The 22,606-nt window shown below is 39.1% G+C and overlaps 1 protein-coding gene across 2 annotated transcripts in view; it reads right to left on the bottom strand.

Moving 5' to 3' along the window:
* Positions 1-17,869, bottom strand: part of LOC129040574 (uncharacterized) — a 161,841-nt gene extending 143,972 nt beyond the window's left edge. The window contains exons 1-2 of one of the 2 annotated variants that reach the window (XR_010126912.1): positions 17,577-17,869; positions 8,069-8,814 (exon numbers count right to left, since the gene is read on the bottom strand). The gene's annotated coding sequence lies outside the window, so the exon portion shown is untranslated. Of the gene's footprint in view, positions 1-8,068; positions 8,815-17,576 lie in introns of those variants that run through there. The other variant, XR_010126911.1, reaches the window with a different exon arrangement.
* Positions 17,870-22,606: the final 4,737 nt, after the last annotated feature.

The raw sequence follows: 22,606 nt of genomic DNA, 5'->3' as shown, positions 1-22,606 counted from the left end.
AGCAACCGCTGAGTCCCTGTACTCACCATCTCACCACAGGTGTGAGCAAATGACCAAACTGAGCCAATCAGAGTCTTTCCTGAGATGGGACTTATGGATTCTGGGAAACAAAAGTTCTTCCTCTGGGATTGAGAGCTGCAAAGACCACACAAGCTAGAGATGCTTTCAGTCACTTTGAATACCTTTGAAAAGTGGAAGAAACTGCAGATTGGCGTCAATGCACAGAGCTAAGTGATGGAGAGATGGCAAGAGAAAGATAAAAATCTAGCAACGTTTTATGAGCTCCTAGACCGTGATATGACTGTAGACAACTCAGCCTCTAGGTTTCCCACATCTGTGAGCCAATAAAATTCCTCTTTGCCTACACTAATTTGCATTACCTTTCTGGCACTTGCAACCAGAGGAGCCCTGACTGAAACACTTTTCACTGTGTGAGTAACATGTCCACTAAAGCAGGCCCAAACAAGAATCATTTACTTCAATTAGTTGGCATTACATGAAACTAATAAAACCTATTTTTAAAAATAATTCTATTAGTAAGATTTTTAATTTATATTAAGGAAGTTTTACTAAAAAGAGTTGTTTTGTTACGTCTTACATTTTTATTTTAGGTAGTCATAAGTAGAAGTTAAAGTAAAAAGGCTAAATCTTTTAAATAAATACAATAGTAAATATGCAAAATAAAGTGAATTAGATTTGCTGTCCATTTATCTATGAAAAAAGGAAAATATTATGTATGATATCTATACACATACATCTATAGATAGATACTATGTACTATAGTATATGAACTGAGAGAGAGAGCATATGAAATTATTGAGGTTCTGCTATATGCCAGTGCATTGTGAGTGTTATTTTATTTGGTCCTCACAACAATGCCCCTTCAGGGTAAGCATTCTTGTCCTGCATGACACATGTGGAAAAAAGAGAGACAAAAAGTTTATATAATTCGCCCAAGGTCACATAGCTGCTACATGACAGAGCCCAATTTCAATCCAAGCTTACTAGTTCCAACAAACCATGAGTTCTTTCCATTACACCACTCTGGCTACTTCAGAAACAATTGCCATTTTCACCTTCCCAGTGTCAGGAAGGAATCTGAGTGCTATTACATAAGCACACATGTCTGCTCCACATACACTTGTGTGGAGCAAGGATCTCTAAAACTGTCCTCGAATTCACAAAGTGAAAGTGCAAAACCCTGCGTTAGCCCATCGCTGGGCTCAACTGCTTAGAAGGCCAACCTCTGCAGGGGAGGCCACAAGGGGAGGGATCCCAGCTAGGACCATCATGCCTCACCCAAAGGCACCTTTCTGCCCCTCAATGACTTTCAGACTTGCTGTAACATAGATGGATCCCCGGGATAGAGCAACCATACTATTGGCTTTGAAAATAAAGACTCAAATATAACTATATTATTTAGAAATATAGAGGTAAAAATGTAAATATATATAATATATATTTTATATATATATATATATATATATATATATATATATATATATATATGCCAGGCATGGTGGCTCAAATCTGTAATCTCAGTCTGTAGTCCCAGCTACTGGGGAGGCTGAGGTGGGAGAATCACTTGAGCCAGGAGGTCGAGGCTGCAGAGAGTCATGATGGCACCACTGCACTCCAGAAAGAAAGAAAGCAAGACTGGTGGCGCATAGTGGTTGAAGCTGGGTGATGGAACATGGGATTTCTCAAACTATTCTCTCAACTTTTGTATATATTCTAAATTGCCCTTAATAAAAGAAAAAGAAACAAGAAATATGGACATAAGAAGCATAGCTTTTAAAAATGGAAAGAGTTTGGCTTTGGGGGAGGCGACAGTGGAGGTAGAGGGCAAAGCTCAAGTATGGAGAGGTGAGACAAGGGAACATGGTTTTCCTTACATGCCCTATAGTATCACTGACTTTTTCTATTATATGAACATATCACTTGAAAAAAATTAAACATTAAAAGAAACAAAAAATAATGGAGCAACTTGTCAGCCAGCCTGTCCCTGCTCCATGGCAGACATCACTAATTAGCCTCAGCCTGATTTCCAGCTGAGCCCAGAAGAGCCTCTGGAATCATTCTCAGTAGGGCCTGCTAGAGATGAAGCCCATCCCAAGATGAGGAGGTCTTCCATAGCATGGTTTTATCCCACGCTTTGCCTGTAATTGTTCTCACAGTTTAGACAGGATCAGATCTACCCAGAATACTTGTCTTCTGGACTCCAGGACAACCTGGGTACTCTAGCAGAGAGGGAGGGTAGGGCTCCCAGAGCCTCCCACAGGCCCTCAGAATTAGGTTATCACCCCTGCCTTGCCCTCACCAGCCTCAGCAGATGCTTCCATTTCTGTTGGAGCCCCTGCTGAGCCAGAACTACCAGCCCTCCTTCCATGGCTGCAATAACATTTTCCTAGGATGTGCTTTAGAGCAGATCTCAGACAGTGATGAGTGCTAACAGATCCCAGTCCTGTGCAAAAGGAAAGTGTTAGAATTATATTTGGGTGGACTTCTGATGTGTAAGGGGCTTTTCCACATTTGGACAGAAGTGAAGTGCCAGTCACGTCTTTCCTGGATGGGCTGGTTTATAATTCTCCTGGGAGGCTTAACTGCGTCAGCATAAACTAAGGGAAGGAGCAGGGTCTAGTATAGCTGAGAACTGGTCCCCATTCCTTTTGTGGGAAAACTTCAATGTTCCGTAGGCCTTGGACCTGTCAACCCAGACCGCTTATATTCCCAGCCTTTTCCCAGGGCTAGGTTCCTCAGCCAACCCCATTCTCAGTCTTCAACACTAACCTCAAAGGTAGGGACATTCTTCAATTCTTTCACTTGAGAGACTGAGAAGCAAGGGGGAGGAAGTAACATATATTGATTATCTCTTTGACCAGACATAGCTCTGGGAGCCTCCTATTTATTTCATCCTACCCATAAATCCTGTGAATCCAATTTTACAAATGAAAACAGTGAGGCTTAAAGAGGTTGTAGTTTTGCCCATGGTCAGATAACCAGAAAGTGCCAGAGTAGGATTTAATTTTAGGTCTTCTGAATTCAAAAACCCTTGTTTTTCCCCAGCCTGATGCTCCAAAGAAGTCTGTGCACACTCGTTGGTCCGTCACAAATACCAAGCCCACAGCACTGGACAATTTGGAGCCAGCATATACTCCCATCTAGAAAGTGTTCACCATGAAGAAAGGGACTTGGGGCGATGCTTGAACCCACACTTCAGGCAGAGTCAGGCTCCACTTCCAAAATCAGAATTTGCTGAGGAAACAGCTCTCTACAGGTAAAAGGTACTTCCTAGGTAACTCCCAGCATCTACCTTCTGTCCAGTAACATTTCCATTTCTCGCTGTCTTCACATAGACCACGGCCAGGGCCTTCGTGTATTCTCTGTAGCCTGGGAAGAGTGAGCATTTTTGTGGTCTGACTTAAAGAAGGAGAAATAGCAGACCAAATAAATCAAAAATCCTACCCAAATTACCATTACAATGCTACAATTACAATTATATAATTGACAGAGGTTGATTTGTCATTCATACATGGCACTGAATCTTCAACACAGACCTCTGACTCATCTTGGAGATGTCCAGTCCATTGAGGCCCAGGTCCTAGGGTTGACATTCATACTCAGCATGAGTTCTGATTATGACTCCAGGAAGTGCCATGCACATATTCCGTAAAGTCAGGCAAGCCTCTGCAGCTGGACAGAGTAGCACCAACCTTAATACACCTCTCTCCGTACTGACAGAACATGCAGATAAAAGATCAGCAAAAAATAAAGATGGTTGGAACAACATGATTAGTCAACCTGACCTAACTGGCATATTTAGAACACCCACCCAACATCTGGAGAACCCACATGCTTTCCAAGTGATTATAAAACAGTTACCAAAATAAACCATAAACTTGCCCATAAATTAAGTCTTAACAAATTTCAGAAGATTTAAATTAAACTATCTTCTTTGATCATAGTAGCATTGAATGAGAAATCAATATAAGAAAGATAGATAAGAAATAACCAAACATTTAGACATTAAGCAACACACATTTAAATATCCCACAGGTCATTGAAGGAATAGAAATAGAAATTAGAAAATATTCTGAACCAAGTGAAAATGCAACATATCAAGGCTTCTGGAATGCTGCTAAAGCAGTGCCTACAGGAATATTCCTAGAACTAAATGCATGTGTTAAAAATATTTTTTAAATTAGGTAAATACATATATTGTTAAAGTTTTTAAAGGCTGAAGATTAATATGTTGCTGTCTCAAAAAGCTTATGGAAAAAGTAGCAAATTAAGCACAAGTAAAAATGTTAAAATAGCTATGATAAAGTTAAGCACAGACACTAATGAAATATAAAATAAATATGCAATGGAGAAAAATCAACAAACACAAATGTTTGGTAGTTTGAAAAAATTAGCAAGGTTTATAAATTCCCAGCAAGGTAAATTTAGAAAAAACACAGGTAACTAATTCCAAAGTTGAAAAACAGGACCTACTACACATATTACAGACACTGAAAACCTATTAAGAGGAGGTTATAAAGAACTTTACAACAATAAATTTGAAATTGTAAATGAAATGAATGAATTCTGGAAGAAAACAATTTACAATTGACTCAGAAAGAGATAGAAAATGTGAATACTCTTAAAGCTGTTCAAGAAATTGGATTCATAATTTAAAGACATCCACAAAGAAAGCCGTGTACCCATATGGTTTCATTAGTGAATTTTTGTGCAAATTTTCCCAAAGAATAGAGAAAGAAAAAACCTTCCAATTTTTTTTTCTGAGGAGCATAACATTGATATTAGAATCTGATATAAGAAAGGAAGATTATAGATGGAAAAATCCTAAACAAGATATTAACGCATTGAATCCAGTAATACAGCCAAAAATTAATACATTATGACCAAATGGGATTTATTCCAGGAATGCAAAGTTGGCTTAACATACTAAATAAATTAAAGTAATTCACCACATAACATAATAAAGGAGAAAATCTGTTGATCTTAATAGACAAAGACAATGTATTTGATAAAATTCAACAACTGTTCATGACTTAAAAAAACTTTTAGCAAATTAAGAATAGCAAAGAAACCCTTAATTCGATAAAAGATGCATATAAAACTCATCTAACACTCTCCCCTGAGACTGAGAACAACACAAAAAAATACTCTTGAATCTCTTCTATTCAATATTATAGCGGAGCTCTTACCCAGACAATAAGGCAAGAAAAATAAATAAAAGTAAAAGATTTGAAAGCAAAAAATAAAACATTATTCATAGAGGAAATGATTAAGTGCACATAGAGAATCCAAATGAAACTATAGACTATTCAATTTATTAAGGTAACTTAACATTGTTGGATACAAAAAGTAATTGCATAATTACTGAAAATAATTAGAAAATGAAATTTTTAAAACACCAAATATAATAGTATCAAAAATCATAAAATACCTAGGAACAAGCCTAACAAAAATGTGCAAAATCTATATACCAGAAACCACAAGGCATTGCTGAGGGAAATTTTGAAAGACTTAAATAAATTAAGGAATAAGTCATTTTCACGCATTAGAAAACTCAACATTGTTAGGGTATAAATTCTCCCTAAATTAACTTAAAAATTCAATGTCATCCTAATAAAAATTCCAGCAGGATTTTTGTGAAACCTGACAAGCTGATTCTAAGATGTATATGAAAATGCAAAGGACCTGGCCATGGCAATCTTAAAAATCACATCTGGAGGATTTACACAATAAGATAACAAGATGTAAGATGCTACAGTAGTAAAGATAGTGATGGAGGCACAGACAAAGGTAAATGGACCAATGGGACAAAATAGAGAACCCAAAAATAGACCCACATATAGTCGTCATCTGATTTACAATAAAAACACACTGTAATTCAGTGGGGAGCTTTTAAAATAAATGGTTCTGGGTCAAATGGATCTTCATCTAAAAAAAAAATAAACTTTGAGCCTCTAGCTCACATTATAGGAGAAAATTAATTTAAGGTACCACATAGACTCAAATGTGAAAGTTAAAACAATCAAGCTTCTAGAAGAAAGCTTAAGAGAATTTATCAGAAACTTGGTGTGGGCAAAAACTTCTTAAACACAAAAACACAAACTAATAAAAGTTTGAAAAACTAGACTTCCTTAATATAAAGAACTTCTATTCATCATAACACAAGATGAAGATAATTAACAATCAGCTGTAGATTGGGAGAAGATATTTGTGATTAACATATCTGTCAAAAAAACTAGCATCTAGAATATATAAAGAGCTCCTACAAATCAATAAGGAGAATGACAACCAATTTTTTAATGGGCTTAAACCTTAAGCAGTCACTTAAGGTTTATATGCTTACTGGCCATCCAAATGGCCTTCAAAATTCATATATTGAAGCCCCAGCTCCCAGTGTGATGGTACTTGGAGATGACGCTTTGCTTGGGAAATTAGATAAGAAATTAGGGTTAAATGAGGTCATAATGGCAGGGTCTTAATCTGGTAGGACTGGCATCCTTATAAGAGGAGGAGAAATCAGAGGGCTCTTTCTCATACTCATGCACAGAGAAAGGGCCAGGAGATGATATAAAGAGAAGGCAGCTATCATAAGCCAGAAAGAGAGCCCTCACCAGAAACCAAATTTGCTAGCACCTTAATCTTGGATTTCAATCCTCCTGGACTGTCAGAAAATAAATTTCTGTTGTTTTAGCCACCCAGTCTATGGTATTGTGTTATGGCAGATTGAGCAGACTAATACAATCATCAAAAGAGCTAAAGTTAAAAGGACTTACAGTGCCAAATGTTGATGAGGATATGGACCAAATGGAACTTTCATGCACTTTTGGTGGGACTGTAAATTAGAACAATCACTTTGGAAACTGCTTACCAGTATCTACTAGAGCTAAACACATACCTACTTTATGATCCAGAAATTCCATTCATGGGTGTATTAATGAAGAGAAAAGAGTACATGTGTGTACTCAAAGATATGTACAAGAAAATTCTTAGCACCTTAATGTATAATCACCCCAAACAGGAAACAACCCAAATTTCTATCAGCAACAAAATAGTTAAATACTTTGTGGTATATTCGTGCAGTGGGCTACTACACAGCAATAAAAATAAAGTATCCTGCTATACTCAATAATGTGGATGATTCTCACCAACATACTGTAGAGTGAAAAAAAAGTCAAACCTAAAATAATGCACAGCCTACAGTTCTATTTATATGAGGCCTAAGAACAGGCCAAAGTAATCTAATGTGTTAGAGTTCAGAATAGCGGTTGCCTTTGGTGGGGATATTCATATAGAAGGGGCATAGGGGAACTTTCTAGAATGATGGAAATATTGTAACTCTTGATGTGAGTAGTGGTTTCATGGATATCTACATAGATGAAAATTCATTCAGTAAGCTACACACTTAAGATTTGTAAACTTTACTGTACATGAGTTATAAAAAGTCAAAAGAATATCTTGACTATTGAGAATCAAAAAGATTAGTTTTCTTTCATAAATTTGTGTCCATTTTGGCTTGGACCACATTGCACAGAGTCCAGTGGACACAGGGAAATACACTGTTTATCAAGATTTTTGTGGACTGCCTCATGCAAAAAAATTAACATGTCAAATGGACTCTTTCTTCCTGGAAATTTATAACTTGTTTGTGAACACTGATTATATTCATTTCCAGCTCTCCACTTGACTTTCTGTTGTGAAGTCTGTCATAGCTTCTGTTCCACTTTGTTAGAGGAGACCAGTCATATGGTTTTGTGAATCCAAAGTAGAAGAAATTCCCTTAGAGCAATGAAAACATTCTTAAAACAACTGCTGGGTTCTGCTACAGCGGCTTCAACCTCTCTGAAAATTTTCTTTGTTATTTTTATTATTTGTTCATTCTGAAGTCTGTAAAAGGTAGTTGTCTCCAAATAGCAACTTTTACTCCAAAGAAAGAGTAGGTAGGTGTGGTTGTGTATGTGTCTTGTGAGTATGTGCATATAAAGTCACAAAGTTCTAGATAGAATTATATATTTCATCCTAAAAAGATATTGGAAGGTATCTTTTGCCCCTCTTAGAAACATAGTGAATGTAACAGGAATATAGCCACATCAGTTTTGTTAAAAAGAAACAGATTTTCTATGAGAATAGAGATTTTATATACAACTTGACATTTGAAGACAGATACTTTACCAATGAGATGGTAAAACAACAGTCAGGACTGTTTGATTATGGCTGTAGAATCCCCAACTAAAAATAGTTAAATCAAAATAAAGGGGGTGATCAGGAAGGTACTGGGTGGTTTACGGAGTCGAAGGAGAGCTTCAGAGCTCAGAGGTGACACTTTCTGTTCATTTCATCGCTCTGCGGGCTGTTGGTGCCACGCTGTCTACTGCCAAAGGGCTTTCTACACTTCAGGGAGCGTGGCTGGAGACAACTCTGACTTGCACAAAGACTTTCCAATCTGAATAGAAAGATATCCTCACCACCAGAACCACCTCGAACACCTGGGAAGGCCCCTGATTCTCCTGGCCAGTGCTGTGTGCCCACTCAGTCATTATGGATCATGGAGCAAGAATAGGGCAGACAGGAGCAAGAACGGGGCAGACAAAAGCAGTAACCATCCCTGACAGATAAATACACCTCAAAAAGCCTGCACACCTTAATTCAGCTTAAATGTCCCATTTACTCGCTTCTTCAGACGGTCCAGACCATGTCGTCTTCTTCAATTTCTAGAAGTTGTCAGTTTTCCATCCTTCATTCTCTACCTCTGAGACAGCCCTTCCCACTGTCTGTCAGCACTCTCGGCCTTGCTCTCTACAACACGTAGACAAGAAGGCTTGGAACAATTGAAAAGATTGACAGGAGAAAAGACTTTGTAAAACATTTTGAATTTTGAAACCGAGTAGTTTGAGATGCTTCAGGGTTTTTTTAAGCCTGATTCATCTTAACATCCATAAATAGCATTGATCAGATCTGTATGCACACATACTTAACACACACGTGTGCTTTCCACTCCCGTGAGGCAGAATAATCACTGGTGATCTAGTGATTACACAACTTAGAGAATAAAGACCCATATAGAATATCTAAAGAGAGCTGTCCAGATCTGATCCACTGCCTGTTTTTATTAATAAGGTTTTATTGAAATGCAGCCATACCTACCCCTTTAAATATTTTCTATGGCTGTTTTTGTGCTGGAAAGTTAACTAGTTGCAATAGAGACTGTCAGGTCTGCAAAGTCTGAAATATGTACTATCTGGCCCTTTACAGAAAGCTCCCACATGCTGATCTAAGTAAGTCCCCACAAAACCATTTTTCCCTTGAAACCATTTCAAGGATAAGTAGTGTTTTAAATCTGAATTATCCAGATAATTGCCACATCGCTAATTTTCTTTGCCTGTACTTGCTGTTTAACCCAAACTACATGGACTTATGTCTGTACAGGCCAAGACTTGCAGGAGACCAGTCAGCTGTGCATTCAGTCAACGTAAGTAACCAGTATTACTCATATTATCCCTCAAGCAATTGGAACAGTAATATGAAATATCTACACACTTGCCCCACACCTCCCCGTTCATTTCTCTTGGTCATAGAAACAGACAAGAAAGATGTAAGAAGAAGCGATGTGTATTCAGCTCAAAGTGAAGTGGAATTGTGACCATCGCTGAATTCCACATAGATGATGATAATTGGGGAAACAGACAAGAAAATATATTTAAGAGTCTGAATTTTCTGTTTTGCCTGTCAAAATAACTGAATCACTGCTGAAATGCCATTTAACTTTACATTGTGTATATACAGCAAGAAAAGGCAAAAATTACACTGACAAAATGCTATATTCACATTTCTCAGTTTTCCTCTTTCTTAGTGCATAAAAATTCTGTGAAGGCTGCACCTCTCAAAAATTTTCTGTGTAATGCAATATTGACATATTGAGGGAAACCAGAAGGAGCAAGCAAGAGACCCCAGGACACACACACACACACACACACACACACACACACACGTTTCTAACCCAAAAAAAAAAAAGAAAAGAAAAGAAATCCAAGAGCAATAACCAACCCAAAAATGCCAAGAAACAGGGTTATAAATTTAACACGAACACCTCCCTCTTCCAACTCCGAGTCTGTTTATCAACTTTTAAAAACGAAATGACAAGTTAAGATTATTAGTCAAAACATATAAATAAATCACCTTACATATGTGATTTCCAAAGTCTGTGAATGATTTCACAGTGGTTAGTTGTAATAAGTGAATACACAGGCAACCTGGGTTTGGGAGAAAAACTGGTCCAGGTAAGGCTGGAAGCCCGCCAACCTCCAGACAGCACAATTAGCTCAGGAGGTAGACGCGAAAGCTGAGCAGCACACAGGAGGCTTTACAACGGCATTGGGTGAGCTTTCTTTCACAAGGACATCCTAGCCATTGCTTGGTCTGCCATCCCCTACACGCAATTCTGCTGTTTATAGAAAGAACTTTTTTTAGACGCCTCTAAAAAGCAAGGATTAAGTCAACTCATCATAAATTCCTCCTGCTAGAAACCAACTCACGGAAAAAACTTTCTGAAAATACAGTTTGTCAAATGCTTTGGGTTTTAATGAAATGCCAAGATGTGGGAGTCATAAATTATCTGCTGCAACAGGAGGCCTCACAGAGAGTGAGGAATGCCAGAGCTCTGTGTTCAAGATGAATTGCTGGAAACGTCTCTATCTTAAAAAATTGATCCTGATTTTTTACCTGTTTAGATTTACACAACATCTGATGTTAACAGCCCTGATGTGGCTGCCATGTGCCAAATGTAGACAAAAAAAAACCAAGAAGAAAACGTTCTTTGAGCTGGCCCAGAGCCAGGTTTGTCATACAAGGGCCCCTGCCCTCCAGGTATCATTTGGTTGCTGCCATTCATAGCATTAGCGGTGCTGAAATGAAGCCAGCTGTATTCTTTGCAAACCAATTTGTCCAATAGCATGGATTATTGTGTTAGGTAATCTGTCACTTCTCAAAAAAAAAATCTTTCATGGCCTTTACATGTTGCTCTCAGAGCATTTGAAGGCCTTGTAGTGATACCATCCCATGCCTGATTTATTCACCTCAGAAGAAGCCACCCTATTTGGCACTGTCTCTGCTAAACAACTATAGCATTTTTTAAGTGTAGAGCTACTCAAACCTGAATTTCCTAGATTATTTTGTTTATGCAGTGCGTGTAAACATTGAAAGCAAATTCACATCACCAAGGAAAATGATCCCCCTAACATGTCTAAAAATCATCTGTGACTCAATGATATGATTAGTTCTATGAAAGCATTCAGGAAGGCAAGCTCTCTAAGCAATTTCCTCAGTTCTCAGATTCACTTTGTGAGCCTAGACCTAGGAATGAGAAATTTTTAAGGAACATTTTCAGTGTGCGCTTGGAAGAAAATATGGGCTGTTTTCAAGAAACATTCACTACTTGGAGGGCTGAGTCCTGCTCACATTTCTCTCAGACAGTTTCCCTAACTCAAGACATGCACAATGATGTTACCCAAGGTTGAAGTTAAGAAACGGCAAGAGTTCCTATATATTATGCATTGGTCCATCTGAAATTGCCTTTCTACACAGTTAACAGAAAGCTGACTGTAATCAAAGAGGACTTATTTCTCAAACATAGCAAGAAATCCTGAGGTGGCTGGTGCAGGCAGGTGTAGCAATTCCTCAGCAGGAGCTAGGTCCCAGCCTCCTCCCTCTCTCATCTACTCCTCACACTTCCTACCTCATGGTCACAAGATAGGGGTCCTCCTGTGGTACCCCATCCACACAAAAGGAAAAGGGGATAGGACATCAGCCTACAAGAGAAAAGCAAAATTTTTCTCCAAAATCCCCAGCAAACCTCTACTCATGTCTCATTGGGAGAGCTGGGACATACAGTGGTTTAGGTGGGGATGTTGCCACCCCAAACAGGATTAGGATTCTGTCAGTATGGAAAGAATGGGTATTAGGAAGGTTTCTGGCAGGGTCCACCACAGTGCTTAAGAAGTCATATATTTCTATCCCGAGGAGAGAGCCACACCCAGACTTCAGTGAAACAGGCTGTGTCCTCCAAAACCCTGGTAAGCACCAGAGGCATTCAGTCCCTAAGAGGAACAACTTCAACCTGACTTCCTAGCAGGTGAAATCTTGAGTTAAATGTAAAGTGGGCAATTATGGAATCAAAATGTGATTGCTACTAATGCTGGAAGTAAGTGGCTTTACCAGATTGACCATAAAACATGAACCACACACACAGAGATATATTTTTTAAATCCTCTTCATAACACTCTTTACCTCTGTCCCACTGAAACTATCAGCTTCCATAACCCTATGGAAAAGGGCAACTTCCCATTCCAAGATATTGCAAAAAGTACTCCCTGCTGAAACAAAACAAAGGGAGGGAGGAGGGAGGAGTGGGGAGAGGGAGGAGAAGAGATAGGGAGGGAGGACAAAAAGCATTTACTCTAAAAAACAGAAAAGGGAATGATTATTCACTTTAGCCAATGGACCGCCCTTAAGATAATTTTTAAGAGCAAGATTTCCCAATAAATTTACAATAGTTCAATTTATATGCCTTTTTACAGGAATATGTCTAAATATAGAAAGTATAACCTGACACTTGTACTTTATAAAGATTTGGCCAAGATTGGCAAAATATAGTAATTGCTAAAGCAGGATAATGAATACACAGGGTTTCTTTATAGTCTATTTTCTCCTTCTGCTTGGGGTTTGAAATTTTACATTAAAATTTTTTTAAAGATCTGCCACTAGAAAACTAGAATAAAAATTCTAATTTTCTCTAAAAAATAATAACAAAAAAATGCATGCCCATCTTCTAACTTAAAGGGAAGTGCATTTTGTAAAGAATATATCCAGGTCAGTAGGGCAATTCAGAGTGATGACTCATTAATTAATAAAACCTATTTTTGAATTCAGCAAAGGGTTTCTGCTGTGAAAATGGAGCACCTTTTCGAGAATATTTTAAAGTATAAGCATGTGTGTCTGTGGTTAGAGTTGTTAGTGGACACGGGAAAAGAACCTCATTGGAAATTATGTCTCCAGAGTGCTTCTCTCACTTTTCAGCTCGACTATTGCACTTGATGCTCAAAGCAAGTGACAAATGCTGTGCTCTTCTCTCCAACATCCCTTTGAGATCATAAGAAATGACAGAAATTCCTCGTTTTGCTTTCTAGAACTACCTTTTTAGTGGAAGGCTATGGCTTATACACAGCTGGCTTTTGCAAATAAACCGTACCTAATATTTATGACTGTGCACAAAACATTTCTTATTCTTGGTTTATTGACAAATCCAATCATGGCTTTTAAAACATTTGTCTACATCCCAACTATTTCCTCTTACTGCGCCATCCACACCATCATTCCTTGGTGGCGCATCTGTCACTATGTGAATTCCTGAGATGCAATCGTTTCCATACTGTTTCCCCTGAGATTTCCCCTTGTTTTGAAAGATTCTTCTTCTCACCTCCCTAGCCTCTCAAAACCTCAATATAACATTTTCCTCAAGTTCAATTATTACTTCAGAGGCACATTGAACAAACACTTTTGTATTCATTCACTTATTCCTTTGCAATGCAAACCAACATACCATTTCCCAGATCATAGGTCTTTTTCCAAAATATGCCATAACCTATGACCAAATTATTTCCATTTTCTATTTTTAAATAGCAAATGCACAGTCAAGCAACCAAACTGAAAGTTTTGGCATTAAAAAATAAGTTGATCATGTTTCTAAATTAATTACTATCTTGGAACAGAGAGACCAAGATGATTTTTAATAGTTGCAATTTTTTTCTTGAAAGTTGTATTTGGAGCACTATAAAAACGCTTCCATTTTATAAGTATTATTTCAAGGCTAAAACTGCATTGACAAATGAAAATAAAGTGTTAGCTTAAAAATAGAGCCTTGTCCATCAAGACAGCTTGCAAAGCAAAACAGACCCATGGGCAGCTGCAATCTTTGTATATATTACCAAATTTCTGGTGGGAAAAATGTTATATTGCTTAGTTTGGATTAACTATTCTTGAACAGATACATACAAGATGTATAAAATGCATATGGTTAGAGCCAATTTTGCCCTTTTGAAGATAAAAACACCAGAAAAGAAAATGTTGGCAGTTCTCTGTACACCACCAGAGCTGTTTAATTTGTACCATACTTTGCCAGTCATTGGAAGTGGAGATCTCTGAGGCTTCCGTGATCTGTAATGAAGATGATTTTTGGAGAAGAGCAGTGAAAAAATTCTTGCCAAACTGCATAAGCTCCTTGTTGCCAGGCCGATACAGTATTGTAAATCCACAAAAAACAGTTTCAAAAGCAAATTTTCACAACTCTGAAGCAGAATAGCTCTTATGGCCACAAAAGCTTTGTCTCTTACAAGCCTGCATTTTGAGCACATCCTCTTGGGCCTCTAGTGAGTGGTAACCCTGTTTAAAGAATGTCTCCAGTGTTAACAGCCTATTTTTATGCTTAATAAAAAATTTCATTAGACAGCCACTAAAGAGGATTTTGAAGAAAATACTCTCTGTTTTAAAAATGTCATCCTTTATTAAAAGGTTTTATAGGAAAGAAAAGTAGAGATTCACAACAAGGCACATGTGATAGGTATGAAATGCAGAAATATCCAAGAGAGAGGCCCACACATTACCATATTCTTGGAAGAAGGGCTTGTCTTCAAGAGAGTCTAACCAGCATGATGTTAGTGCCTTGAATTTATTATCATCAAGGCACTCTGGCAGGAGAGTACCTTTTAGAACTTGCCTTATACCCTAATGAAATCTCAGTGTTGTTCTGATTGCAAACCAGATGCATGCACTCTGGGCAGAGCAGTGCTGAGTTTGTGCATTGCCACCTACTTAATGTGTAGTGATGCCAGACCCAACTTGAACACATTGGAATGGTGTGCCTGAAAACTGGCAGAACGGATTCCAAAGAATTTCCTTAGGAAACTCTACAGAGCGTGGGTATGAAAATGCTAAGATGGAACCATCTATGGAAACACTTCAGGGAAGCCATTCCCCTGGCAGTGCTTACAGACAGTATGGCCAAGTCATTGGTACAAAAAACTGGTCCCAGAATATCCAGCAGCTGTCAGTCTTACAAGAGTGGAAGGGGCTGGAGGAGGTTGCACAGCCCCATCTCTTGCTTCCTCCAGCAGGATGTCAGAGGAGTTAGTATTCTTTTTTTTTTTTTTTTTTTTTTTTTTTTGAGATGGAGTCTTACTCTGTCACCCAGGCTCCAGGGCAGTGACGCAATCTCAGCTCACCGCAACCTCCACCTCTTGGGTTCAAGCGATTCTCCTGCCTCACTGCAACCTCCACCTCCTGGGTTCAAGCGATTCTCCTGCCTCAGCTTCCTGGGTAGCTGGGATTACATACACCCACCACCATGCACAGCTTTTTTTTTTTTTTATATTTTGGTAGAGACAGGGATTTACCATGTTGGCCAGGCTAGTCTTGAACTCCTGACTGCAAGTGACCCGCCCAGCTCAGCATCCCAAAATGCTGGAATTACAAGTGTGAGCCACCATGCCCAGCCAGTATCATTTTTTTAACATCATTGATATGGTTTGGATGTTTGTCCCTGGCAAATCTCATGTTAAAATGTGATTAACAGTGTTGGAAGTAGGGCCTAGTGGGAGGTGATTGGATTATGGAGGCAGATCCCTCTTGAATGGCTTAACACCATCCCCTTGGTTATAAATGAGTTCTCACTCAATTCACAGGAGACGTGGTTGTTTAAAAGTGTGCAGCACCTCGCCCCCAATCCCATTCTCACCATGTGATATGCTAGCTCCCCCTTTGCCTTCCACCATGATTGTAAGCTTCCTGAGGCCTCACCAAAAGCAGCTGTGGGTACTATGCTTCATGTACAGTCTGCAGAACCATTAGGCAATTAAGCCTCTTTTCTTTATAAATTACCCAGCCTCAGACATTTCTTTATAGCAATGCAAAAAAATGGCCTAATACAATCATTGATTACTGACATCAGAGCTATGGGTAGGTTCATTGCTTTGTTTTGTTTTGTTTTATCTCCTTCACATTTCTCTCTGGCCCTCTTTGCATGGTGCTTTTAAGAGATAAGACACCATGGGTATACTTCTACAAAGCTAGCCCAGGAAGGAGCCCTTATGACATTTTAGAGCTCGGTCTATTCTTCTGCCTCCATGCAAGATATTTACTGGAATCTTGACACTCATATAACAATGTTTTGGTGAGGCATTCCATAGCAAGGCTATGGAATTTGGAGTTAGAGCTGGGTTTGAATACTGAATTTGCTAATTTATAAATTTTAGCACTAAACTCTCTTTTCCAGACCCACCTTGCTGCTTCTTTGTCACATCCTATTGGCAGATCTCTTTGGTTGCCACTTATAGTGTCATTGTGCTTAGAAATAAATTGTCTTCCCAGTCTGCAGACTACAGGTAGAAGAGGAAGCATTTGCTGAGCCTTACCTATTGTCTCCCAGGTGTGAGAATTGGCTCTAAAGCAATAACAGAAAAACAGTTTATCAAAATCTGATTTACTTGAAAATCAATTGCTGAATGATCCATTTATCTAAATGCCCAATTCACTGAATTTTTCAAATTTACTGATTTATTAAAAACTAGTTTATTTCAACTATTTATAGAGTTTACAGAAATTTGTATTGGACAGAATGGTTTTAACAGCTATTGAAATAAGACTGCTTCAAAGTTATAATTAACTGTGTTTCATTTTCTCCTCATAATAACACAAGAAATATTCCATTGGTCAAAAGAAAAGAATCACAAGGTGATTTGGTCTCTTTATTAATGTATTTAATATTAAGAAAATATACAGGCCAGGCACAGTGGCTCAAGCCTGTAATCCCAGCACCTTGGGGGACCAAGGCAGGAGGATCACTTGAAACCAGGAATTCAAGTCCAGCACGGACAACATGGCAAGACCCTGTCCCTACAAAAAAATTAAAAATTAGACAGGCATGGTGGCATGTGCCTGTGGTCCCAGCTACACGGGAGGCTGACGCTGAAGGATGACTTGAGCCCAGAAAGTCAAGTATGCAGTGAGCTATGATCACGTCACTGCACTCCAGCCAGTGTGACTGATAGATCGAGATCCTGTCTCTAAAAAATATAGTTCTTTGTTAATAACCAAAATTGTGTTGTTTTACAAGATAATTTTTTATTTTGTATGATTTCTTTCTCATATCTTTTTATATAAGTTTCTGTCCTGTTCCAAGTTCAAATCAAGACTGTCACATCTGGTCGGCCCTGGCCAAGTTGCTTCATCTCTCTGTGCCTTATTTCCTTCCACTGGAAAACGGGAATACTAATAGCAGTTACTCTGCAGAGCTGTTGGGAGCATTAATGTTGTTTATTATATATGTAAAGTGCTTAGAACAGCAACCGACCTGTAAGAAGGAACAAATGAATATAAACCATTATTATAGCTTTTTTAAAATGTCATATTGAAGCATTTCTTCCTGACAGTTACCTTCAATGAATTTGGAAAACCCCTTATTTTGATTCACTCTACATTTTCCACCACCAGGAAAAGTCTTTCTGCCCTACCTGTGCTGTGATAGCATCTTGAATATGCCTCTATGAAAGCACATGCCGGCACCCACATTCCCCTTGAGCTGTGAGTAGAGTCCGCAGCCCATTCATCTCTGTGTGCCGTCACGCCACTAGCACTGTGCCTGCTGCCTGGTAAGCTTTCCACAAGCCTTTGCCAAATGAACAGGTAAATGTTGCCAATGTACTCAGCACATGACTAGTGTCTGGGCTCATCCTTTTGTGTTGGTTCTCACTGGCTTCTATTTCGAAGGGTGGTCTTTTGTGAACTCCTGCCTTCATTCTGGAATACATTCTCTTCTGAGCAAACAGTTCTCATCTCCACTTAGCATTCACACCCTTCCTTCCCTTGAAGCCAAGGAACCGTATTACATTAACAGGCATGCTTATTCTCAGAGGTGTCTCCCTGGGATGAGGTGTAAATTAATGCCAGCCTGACCACTCTGGGTCATTAAAGACCAGATGGTAATTTTTGCAAGAGGAGCAAATGAACCCTACTGGCCTGGCCCAAATCCAGCCTGGATAATTTCCTCCTGGCTACACAATATCCCTTCTCTCATTTCAGACACAGAAATGATTTTTGCTTCATCCTGAGAAAGCTAGCCAGGCAGGGCCAGGCTGGCTTCTCACCCCACCACTGTTGCATGGATGCAGGCTAGCACGCAGCATTCATCTGGGGGGTCCGCGAAGTGCTCTGGGGCAAGTAGGGCAATGTAAATCCAAGGCTTTAATCATATATTTGGAAAAATAAGACTTAGTCAACTTGAATGAAAACCTTTCATCTTCTAGTGCATTTTTAAATGTTTTAAGCTACAAGAGTGACCGGAAGTTTATTGCACCTACAAAAAAAAAGGCGGGGGGGGGGGTAATTTGGACATGAATTGTTTTTGTTAAAATCATAGAAATAATGGCTTATCCTCAGTCTAGGTAGTCCCTGGAGTGGGTCCGCTTTTGACATTCAAGCTACATAAAGTAGTCATGAATGAGTCTTCACTGGAGCAAATACCATTTCTTATTATTATGGAGAGAAGTTGGGGGATATAGCAAGAACTGTGGATGCCTGCTCAGCATGCTGCTGCTTGCATAGGGGAAGAACTGATTGGCAGGACAGATGGAACTGATCAGGTTGACCATGAAATGTCCAGGGCCAAATGCCAAGGTCAAGAATGCCCAGGGTGGATCTGATTGGCACAAAGGTAAACAGATCAAGCACAAGGCATAAGTGAGTGAGGGCTGGTTAGGAACACCATTCCCCATAGGCCTGCAGGTCCTGACTCCTCTGCACGAGATTATCCAGAGTACACTGAATTCACTCAACGCATGCACAAAGTTCCTAAAGTAGTTTATGATTATGTATTGGCTTGCCACTCTTGGAAAAACCTGTGGCTCGGAATTCTCCACACCTCCCTTTGTGTCATTAGCCAGAGATATGGTTTGTATGGAATGGGCTGAAGCATATTTTCTCCACCCAGATAAACGTCAGGCAGTCTCAGAAGACCATGCATAGCTTATTGCAGGAACGTAGGGAAGCATTGACTTGCCCACAAAAGCATTCTCTTCACCGGTAGACTTGGCTCAAATGTGGCTCAGAGAAGCTATGTCTTGACTCAAGCTAATACTTAGTAATAAAGCTTCCTGGGAAAGTAAGACTGCCAAAGTTTAAGTGGTGGGTTTTTATGACCAGGATTATGGTCCATTAAGGGACGAGGATGAAAACACCAGCTTGTTTCATTTTGATCTCTTCTCTAGACCGAACTACCATCCTATTTCCAATTAAAGTCCCACAAGAAAAATGCTGATGTTTCTCCTACAGAAACAATCCTCCTGGCTCTTTCCCAAAAAACCCACCATCGTCTGAAGCCACATCCTCACAGCATCAAGATTCTGCAGTTTTGTTTTCTCCAAGAGAATAAATGGCCTATAAATAAAATGAGCATTCACTGATTTTTTTTTTAATGAGAAAAGAGAGCACATAAGATCTGTTGAATCTGAATGGGATGTGGAAACAGTGTTCCCTTCACTGATGGAGAATGAGACTCCTTCCCATTGATGATCTTGGCTTTGTGCTGAGGAAGGGGTACATCAGCACCTAACTATTACAGTGAAACCACGTGACCATGAAACATTATTCAGCTTTCACCTTTACCTTGCCCCATGGCTCAGGGAGTGAGAGTGAACAACCTTATTCCTTCAGTAGTTAGTTCCAACAATGACTGCCATACATGGCAAAGAAAGGCTCCTTCACTTCCAGACATGGTCTGGTCATTTTTGAGACCAAGGTGCACAGGTGTCATGAGGGCACTTTAGGCAAATCCTACTGGGTAAGAATACTGGGATGGAGAAATTAAACAACTATTCAACTATTTAGGAAGGCTTGGATCTGTCCCACATTTCAAAGGACGTCAATGTGATAAACTATCCTTTGGACTTTTCCAATAATAAGTTTTTAAAAATAGCTTTGCATCATGTATTGAAATAAATTTCAATCTAACCAAAGAGATCTCATATGTACATAAGGAATCTCTCAACAGCTATTCAAAAGGAAGTAAAAGAGAATAATAAAAAACTATTTTTATAAGAAATATTGAAGAGCCCTATCAAGAAAAATATCTGATAGGTTGTAAAATAAAGTCATCTTTAGGTTAACACAAGAAAGCCCCAAGAAAGATAAGCCAATTTCTCTTTAAGAATATTTTCATCAAGCCAAGAGATTTCAAATAAATCCAAACTGAAAACAAAACAAAATGGAAGTTCTAACATCACCTGGCTTACGTGTGTTCTGTCAACACTTACTAAATAACACATTCACCTATTTCTGAACACACAAAAGGAAAATATCCTTCATGGACAGCCAGCCCAAATGTTTGTTAATGGAAAATTAAGGACAAATGCAAATTTTTGCAACAACCATAATTTGGCTCAAATTGTCTTTCTGTCTCTCCTCCCCTTCCCATGACCCACCCCAGGATACATTTATCCCAAATGATTGTTTGGTTTATCCTCATACAGCAAGGCATGTGAGGCGTGATATGTCCAAGGGGAAGATTTTCCTTTTTTCTTTACCCACACTTTAAGATTTTCTAGGGGCTGGGGGGAAGGAAGATGTCTGTGGGCTGCGGGCTGTGGGCTGAGGTTATCCCCTGGCTGGGAATTGGATGAAGAATTCCTCTTTAGTAGGAATGCCTTCTCCCAGACGATGTTCAGAGGGGACAGAGGTGGCCTACACTGAACCTGGAGGCTTGATGCAATCGAAATTTAAACTTGCAATCTGCTTTCATATAATTACAGATAACAAATAAGCTGCAAATGGACACCAAAAATATCTCTTCCAAGTTACCATACCCTAAAGATGACTAAATGAACTGCTGGAATTTTCAAGGAGAATTAATATTTAATGGGAGGTGTCTTAGTCTGCTCAGGCTGCCATAACAAAGTACCACGGACTGGGGGGCTTGAACAACAGAAATTTGTTTTTCCACTGTTCTGAAGGCTGGGAAGTCCAAGATCAAGATGCCAGCAGAGTTGGTGTCTGATAAGAGCTCTCTTCTTGGGTTGCAGATGGCCAGTTTTTCACTGTTTCTTCACATGGTGAAGAGAGACAGCAACAGGAAGAAAGGAGAGAATGAGTGCTCTGATGTCTCTCCTAACAAGGACACTAATTCTATCAATCAGAGCCCCAGCCGCATGAACTCATCTAGCCTGAGTTACTTCTGTAATGGCCTTGTCACCAAATACAGTCACATACTTAGTGGTTAGAGCTTTAATCTATTAATTTGGTGGGAAGAACAAAGTTCAGTCCATGGTAGAGGGGTAATATTCAAAATATTTAACCACTGGATACAGGCCCCAACCAATCAGAAGAGATGCTTACCACATCTGCCAGCTGGACTGGTTCATGCAAGCTGAGTATTAGCTTCTGCCCTATGAACCTGGAAAACAAAAAAAGCAGAAGTCTTCCTCTTCGCCTCCTCCTGGAAAAGTCTCCACTGTGTATTTAAAAGATGGCTCTGGCTAGGTGTAATGGCTCACGCCTGTAATCCCAGCACTTTGGGAGGCTGAGGCGGGCAAATCACTTGAGGTCGGGAGTTCAGGACCAGCCTGGCCAACATGGTGAAACCCTGTCCCTACTAAAAATATTTTTAAAAAATAGCTGGGTGTGGTGGCAGACACCTGTAAGCCCAGCTACTTGAAGGGGCTGAGGCAGGAGAATCGCTTGAACCCAGGAGGCTTAGGTTGCAGTGAGCCAATATGGCCCTACTACACTCCAGCCTGGGTGACAAAGTGAGATTCCATCTCAAAAAAAACAAAATTAAGAATTAAAAAAAATAATAAAAGATGGCTCCTACATAGTGCATTGCCCAAAAAAATGTAAAAATAGTTCTTATCCAGCCCTGCATGGAAGTAACATGTTGCTTTATCAATATAAATATATTTTAATTTATCAATCTATTAATAGTGTTTATCTGGGGAGAAGAAAATTGTTGGAAACATTCATTGTATAGATTATATAGTTTTATCATGTGTGTGTATTATTTTGTAATCAAAAAGCAAGCATTCAACCTCTTTTAATTTGTAAATATGCCCACTCTTTAGTCCTTAAAATCCTAAAAAAAAAAAATCAACTACTCTAGCTTCAGAGTTTTGCCTGGGGTTTTTCCTATTAGAATTAAACTACTGCATGAAGAACTGGATCTGTGCTAAACATAAAAACAACTTTTTTCATTCATGTGGATAGTTTATTTCTTGTTCCAGAGTTGGCTTTTTTTAAAAATGTCAAAAATGACAAATTTCTAGATGAGAAATTGAAATGTTTACGAAGACCATTCTAATGGTATTCAAAGGAGTGGCTGTCAGGAGGACCCCAGCCACTCTTTAAGCATGGTTACAGTCTCTCTCCCCTAAATAATGAAATTACCCCTTTTCTTCCTCAGCATTTGAAGAATGAAGTCTTATTTCCCCAAAAGGAGATGTTATGTCCACAAGGAAGACAGCCCAGATCATGTTTCCACATGACTTTCCTGCTTGAT

This window comes from Pongo pygmaeus, chromosome 6 (assembly GCF_028885625.2).
Source record: "Pongo pygmaeus isolate AG05252 chromosome 6, NHGRI_mPonPyg2-v2.0_pri, whole genome shotgun sequence".
In the NCBI taxonomy this organism is placed as follows: Eukaryota; Metazoa; Chordata; class Mammalia; order Primates; family Hominidae; genus Pongo; species Pongo pygmaeus.
The sequence above is the reverse complement of the archived record's forward strand: the minus strand, read 5'-3'. Positions and strand labels throughout refer to the sequence as shown.